Here is a 7,086-nt window from a genome sequence, read left to right as displayed (position 1 = left end):
GAGAGGTCATCATTCTACTACTACTATGCTACTACTTGCTGGGGAGGGAGTTCAAGCTGCTGACTGACCACTGAGCCCTAAGGTGGATGCACTAGCTCGATGCAACATCAGAATGCCTGCATCCTCCAGTGGTGTCTATAGCCCTCCAACCATACCAGTTCACTATTAAGCATTTTTGTGGTAAGAAAAACCTTATTATTTTTCAAGGTTATGTGTGAGCCAAAGGGAGAAGGGGTGAAAAATATCATGGAGGCTCATTTCTCCAGTCCCAAAATTCCAAACATGTAATCACATTCATATTCAGGTATGAGGACATTGATTGTGTAATGTTTGCAAGGGGAAGGTTCAGATTCCTCTCATGCTTTCACTATTCACTTTCACTATTCTTTGTCTACAGACTTAAATTCCTGGACATAACCATTTAAGAAGGAGTGTTCATCCCCCTTAAGTTGTCATGTGATTTCCTGGTTATATTGATTTTCTGGTTGTATTATTAATTTCACAGAAGGAAATACCTTGTTAATTTATTAACATTAACACAGTATGTGTTATTGTCTGCATTGTACACATGGTTATGGTAAATGGTTATGTCCTCTAACTTAATAGGCTTGACAGGTTAGGTCTAATTGAGGTGTGATCAATGCCACCTGTGTCTAAGTGGAACTACTTAGTAGAGTCTTCCCTGATTGGTCAAGTTAGCTGGTGATCAGGTATAAAATGTGTTTGAAAACTAGTAATCAGATGGGGTTGATGTTGGTGAGAGGTGTCTTGTGTGAGCTCCTGTTTGCAAAATAAAACCCTGATTTTCTGGAACAGCTCTGCTGCCTCCTGGTCCATTTTCCATTTCCACACTACCTACCAACCATCCTCATGTAAAACATATTAAAAGTTATTCAAATAATATTTCATTTTCTGGTATTAAAAGTTATTAAAATACTAATTATGTGGTCTTGAGCATTTATTTGTCACATTGAAAATAATCTATAATCAGAAGTAATGTAGCTATTCAACCCTGTTAATGTAATTTCAACCCTGTTACCATTATCATTTTAATCAAATATTAACATAAATGTCTTTCAACGCATATGGGTTTGACCTATTGTCCTTTAAAGAGTTTAAGTAATTATATGCATAATGGGTTAGAGCAAATATTTGAAAATTAATACTTAAATTAGTAAAGTGAAACATGCCACAATTGAAAAGTTGTGCAAGATATATTTCAAAAGTTGCTTAAACTAATTGAAATAAATTCAGATCTGAAATCAAATGTTTATTCAGAGAGAATGTTACTTCTTTAACCTAATGGTAAAGGAATTATATTTTAAAAATACATTAATGCACTTTTGTCAGGTTCCTGAGTGTTGGTAACAGGGTTGCGCCAGGTATAGCAAACAACAAATAAAACATGTAATAAAAAAATATCTTTGATGCCTGAGCTGAGCCAATCAAGCTTTTGATAGTTTATTACCTATTATTGATGAATATATAACAGAAAATGTTCAAGTAGAAGGTTAATTTTTCAAAAATGTGAAAGCCCAAATGTCCTCCAATTCTGGAATGACCCATATGGTAGCACTCACCAACAAAAAAAAGGAACCGTGTCCCAGTTTCACTTTATTTTGGACAGACAAAATTGCAGTGGTGGAAACTCTGCACATTTACAGGTACTCTCTCTTTACTAAACCAGCACTATAACTTTATTTTAATGAAAAAAATAAAAATGTCGTCCAATCTGTATGGTAGATGGTATGTTAATACAATATAACTTATACAATTGGGGTGGTTGTGTTTCGTCTCCCTGCTATTCCATTGAGACTCAAGATCGTGTCAAAGGTCACATCTCACGAGACACAAGATCCTCTGAGCAAGCAGGCAGGCTTTATTAGTTCAATGGTAAGAAATTCAGGACTTGTGCAGGAAACAGAGTTCAAATCCGTGGTAGAAGAAGAAAGTTACATAGTGCTGCTTTAAGTATGCCTGTTTTTCCATTTTCAGAGGCAAATGCTGTATTTTTTACTCTACTACAATTCCTTGTGAAATTGAAACTTGTGAAATGGGACATTTGGCATAATGATTACTTTTAGTACATTTTGATGCCATTTAGAATCACTTGATATGGTTTAGATATGGTTTAGTTTGGGGTAGAGGGGCACCTGTGTGCCGTAATTGCGGTCTGCCAGCTGGCCTGGGAATGGGATAACACTGCGTTACTTTAATTGCATGCACACTTGAGTCAGCATGGCCACTGAAGATGCTGTGGCTTCTCACCCTGAGGAGGTACTTGATCAGTGCACTACAAGGCGGTGGTACTCAAACTTGTTCCCCCTATTTATTTATTTTCACAACTAGACAAGAGATCAGGTCCTCTACTAAACAAGTTAGTTACACCAATCACAATTGAACAGAACCAGCCCCAAAATAATCCTGTCGGGATGTCTTTTTTGTCATATCACATATCATAAGGGTCATCTTCGCTATCAGTAACATCCAGCAGGTCCACTACTACCTCTTCATCCAGGTCCACTACTACCTCTTCATCCAGGTCCACTACTACCTCTTCATCCAGGTCTACTGCAGATGCTGCTGATGTTGATGCTGTGGCTGTGGCTGTGGCTGTGCGAGGAGTTGACTTAAATGAATAAGCAGCTGATGTTCCAAACTGCCGCAGAACGGTGTCAGGCAGCTGGTGTTCATAGCAAGCCTGTCCAGGCAGCTTCAGACCATATCTGACATACAATATGGAGTTGAGGGTCTGCAAGGACATCCGGTTCCTCAGTTTTGTCTTTACCACACTCATCTGGCTGAAAACCCTCTCAATTTCAGCATTAGAGTGTGGCAAGGATAAAACCGACACGGCAGCCATGGCAAGCTCTTTAAACGGGTAGATGCCCGCCGCATCCCTGAACTGCCACACGTCACTCCAAAATCCCACAGTGTCCTGGATTTCATTCCACTTTGACAGGTGGATTACACGCCATTGCTGTATTATTTTATCTGTATCAGTGGGAGAGTACCCAAGGAGCTTGGCAATCGTTTCCATTTCTCCAAAGCTCTTCTGGGGCTTTAGAGCATCCCCCACACTGAAGATAGACATGCTCTGGAGTGTTTTGATGTTGTCTGGCAATCTCTCTCGTAGTTCTTTGGTCAGGGAGATGATGAAGGCTACAGAATGGGCCAAATCTGGCCCGTTTGCCCCTTCCATATAGCTTGGAAAGTGGAAAATCAGAACATTTCAGTCATTAAAAATTGTACATGGCATTATTATTCTTCATGTCACATTAGTGAATGGGATTTACCAGTGATCTGGTCCTCTGCTGATCTACCTCTGGCAGGTGGGGAGCCAGTGGAGGGGCCCCAGGATGGTGGGTGGGTGGTGGATGGCAGGAGGAGGCCCGGAGGGGCTGAATGATGGCTTTGCAGGGCGGCCAAGAAGAGGGCTGGAGGGACTGGGTGACAGTTGGGGAGGGTGGAGAAGAGCAGGAGGATGAGATAAAGGGGAAAGTGTTGGAGGGGGGCGAGCCAAAGGAAAGGTTCCAGCTAGCTTTAAAAGCTTAGCTGGAATCCTCTCCTCTGGCACGATATAGCGTTTCAGCTGGTCCAAATTAGCAATTAGCTTCTCATTTTTGTCCCCAACCAAGTACACCACTTTCCCCTTTATCTCAGTGATGGAATAGGGGCCAAGCATCTCTGGTGCCCTTCCTCTGCTCTTCTCTGATGTTTATGTTGTGAGACTGTATAAGGGGGGTTAAACTCATTTGGTTCTCTGCTACTAATTTAATGCCCCCCCCCCCCAACAAATGGATCCACTTACATCATAATCCACATGGATTCCTGAGGGATACCGTGCCTCTCTCCCATAGAGCAGGTAGATGGGCGTGTGTAGTGTTGTTAAGTTTTTTTTGGTCCTCAGTGCAAACAAGGCAGCTGGGAGGTACCTGTGCCACTGGTTGGGGTGATCTTGACACAGGGCTTTCAGCGACCTGAAAATGTTCACATTACATAACATTGTAGCAGACATTCAGATGCATTTAATGTAGTCTACAGCATTCATGTTGTGTACTGTAGGTGTATCTGCCAATTTGGCAGTATGCAACTTACTTCTGGATGGTTCCATTCATTTTTTCTACCAGGCCGTTAGTCTGTGGGTGGTAGGGTGCCAAAAAACTCCTCTTTATGTTTAGGGCTTCACAGAGCCGAGAATTCACCTATAAATTCCATTAATAATAGATTTGGAACACAATTTGACACAAATCTCAAAGTGCTACATTGCGTAAAAGTATAAAAGCAATTAAGAAATGTTTTTAAATGGAAACAATAATAATAAAAACAATTAAATGAACACAATTCAGATCAATAGTACGAGCCCCATCCCCAACATAAAAAACAAAATAACAGTATAATTTGTAATGTTTGATGAGTGTTGTACCTGATTCCGGAATTCGGATCCCTGATCCGAAAGGAGCCTTTGCGGGGCCCCATGCCTGTAAACAAAGTCCAAGATGCACTTTGACACCTCCCCTGCATGTTTTGACTTGAGTGGGTATGCCTCCGACCATTTGGTGAAGTAATCTACCATGACACAAATGTATTCGTTGCCATCCTCCGTCCTCTTCAACTTCATGAGATCAATCCCCACAAGTTCAAATGGCTCCTTGACCTGAAAAAAAGGTGATTAAAAAAGAAACCAATTAGACATCTGTATGATTGCTGGTAGCCTATCTTTGCACATTTAGATGCATGGGATATTCAGTTGCAAAACACTCACTGTTATCGGTTGATACTGGGTTTTGTCCTTTAAGCTACCCTGTTTCTTCTGGCAACCAGGGCACTCCTTGATCTTAAGTCAAATGATATGCACATTAATGTATATCACAGGCCTTTGGTCAAGCACAAACAGTAAGTGAAGGGGATATACAATCACACGAGTGTTTGAATTTAATTAATGCTTCAATTTGCCATTGTTTTCCTAAGTAGGCCCTGAATAAATAGGCCTGCATGTACAAATGATATATACACATTTGGATGACCCTTGACCCTTCCATTTTCGGATGTAGGCTTCCATTCCAGGCCAGTAGTATTGGTGGATCACTGCGTGGTGTGTTTTCTCCACACCACAGTGACCACCGATACTACTGGCATGGAATTCCTTGAACACTGCATTTGCCTCAGCAGCCGACGCCACCACCTACATAGATAGCATATAGAGAGATGAGATAGACAGATACTTAGATTCCTCTTTTGATTCCCATGGGGAAATTCAAGTGTTTGAGCACCAAAAGTAAGCATGAAACACATTTACCTTGGCGAAATGGGGCTCCTGCTTTTTGCTTCTACTGCGTAAGTAATGCAGCATTCCATCTAGTGCAAATAAATGTGAATGTTCAATTTACTCTTAACTCTTTCAGTGCCAAGAGTATTTTCATAAAGTACTCCCCCAGTGCCAGCAATTTGCGTTTTTTTTTTGTAATTTTTCATTCAAATAAATGATCTGATTGGGTTTTTAAACCCATAATACAGTTCTACCAGTAGAGAGCAACAAATCGACACATTGCTGACCTCGCTGGCTCACTCGCCCCCTCCCAAACAGGCTCACGTCATATCCGGTCATAACCGGATGTTGACATTTTCGACAATCGTTGATCGGGCTAAATTACGATGCGATACACGACTACGATGACTGATCGTCACCCAGACCAAAGAGAGTAGACGTGGACCTCTCCGTTCGCTTTTTATACCGTGTGAAAAACCGTGACTTTCCCTAATCTGGCCGAAAATGACTGCGGGAAAAAAATTAGAACCGGAAACGGAATCTGCGTCATGAAACCGGAACCCAATGAGTCTGAAGGAGTCAGGAAGCGAAAGTGATCATGAAAAATAAACAGAATAGCGCGACCACAGTCAAAAGTAAAAACTCGGGATTTCTCGTGCTGGCACGGAGGGTACTCGGGAAAAACTCGGGATATCTCGGGGCGTGGCACTGAGAGAGTTAAAGGGACATTTTATCATCTACTCTTGCTTGATTCAGTATTTAGACATTTGATATTAATTTTATCAGACACGCCCCCTTCCTATACAAACCCATAATAACTTCAAACTCCATTTTAACCATGATGGATTAATCGAAAACACCAGTTCTTGGTCCTGGTGACTGATATTGTCCTTCTAATGCGTGAGGAGACCATGTTTTTTCAAATAATTTTAAAAGGTTAATGAACAAAGTACTTTAAATAAAGATTGATAGTGTAACAGAATACATACCCTTAAGCACATATTGATTGGCCCTTCTTTTGAGGTTGTACCTCTGCTGCTTGGTGAGGCCTTCAGGAAATGTTTGATTCCTCTTGAAATTCTAGATTTCGTCTTGAAATTCTAGATTTCGTCAAACATTTTTGGGTCCATAACTCTCTCTCTCTCAATAGTATATCTATAGTGTCTCACTCTCTATAGTTTGACTATAATCGCTCCGACTCCCAACACAGTTGTTCAACCTTTTATATGTTTGTTAATTGAGCAAGCAATCAGCACACCTAAACCCCTCCAAATTTTCTGACACCATGTTAAAGGGATATTTCTGTTACGGCTCACTCCTCCTCACCTTCACATTCACGGCCCCTCCCCCTCACTGACTACTCCATGGCTCAACTCAGCACACCTGCTCTCCCTCAGCAATCTCCGCACCTGTCTTCCATTCCACAATCAACTGCTGCCACTACAAGAGCCCAGTCTGCACTTCACTCCACGCCAGATCTTAATCAGTCTACGGTTGGTAAACTAGAGCTAGCCAAACTAAGATTCCCAGTGCTATAGGACTAGCCAGTTAAACTTCACGCAGTTGCTGTGCATTGTCCTCTCTCTTTTGAATTGTTAATAACCCTGCCTCTCCTCTCAGTCTTCCGGATCCCCAGCTGAGCTGTGCTAACCACAGAGCTACCAACCCACACCACCTCCACTCACTCCACTACCTTTCCACCCAAACTGTGAATTAATACGCCCACGGGCTTCACCTAAAACTACGTCTCCTCTTTGCTGTGCGCTTGGGTCACTCACACACACCAGCCATAACAATTTCACTTTCTGTTTGGCCCA

The sequence above is a fragment of the Gymnoscopelus braueri genome (genome assembly GCF_963280865.1).
Source record: "Gymnoscopelus braueri genome assembly, chromosome: 5".
Classification (NCBI taxonomy): Eukaryota; Metazoa; Chordata; class Actinopteri; order Myctophiformes; family Myctophidae; genus Gymnoscopelus; species Gymnoscopelus braueri.
This window is presented reverse-complemented; position numbering follows the sequence as displayed.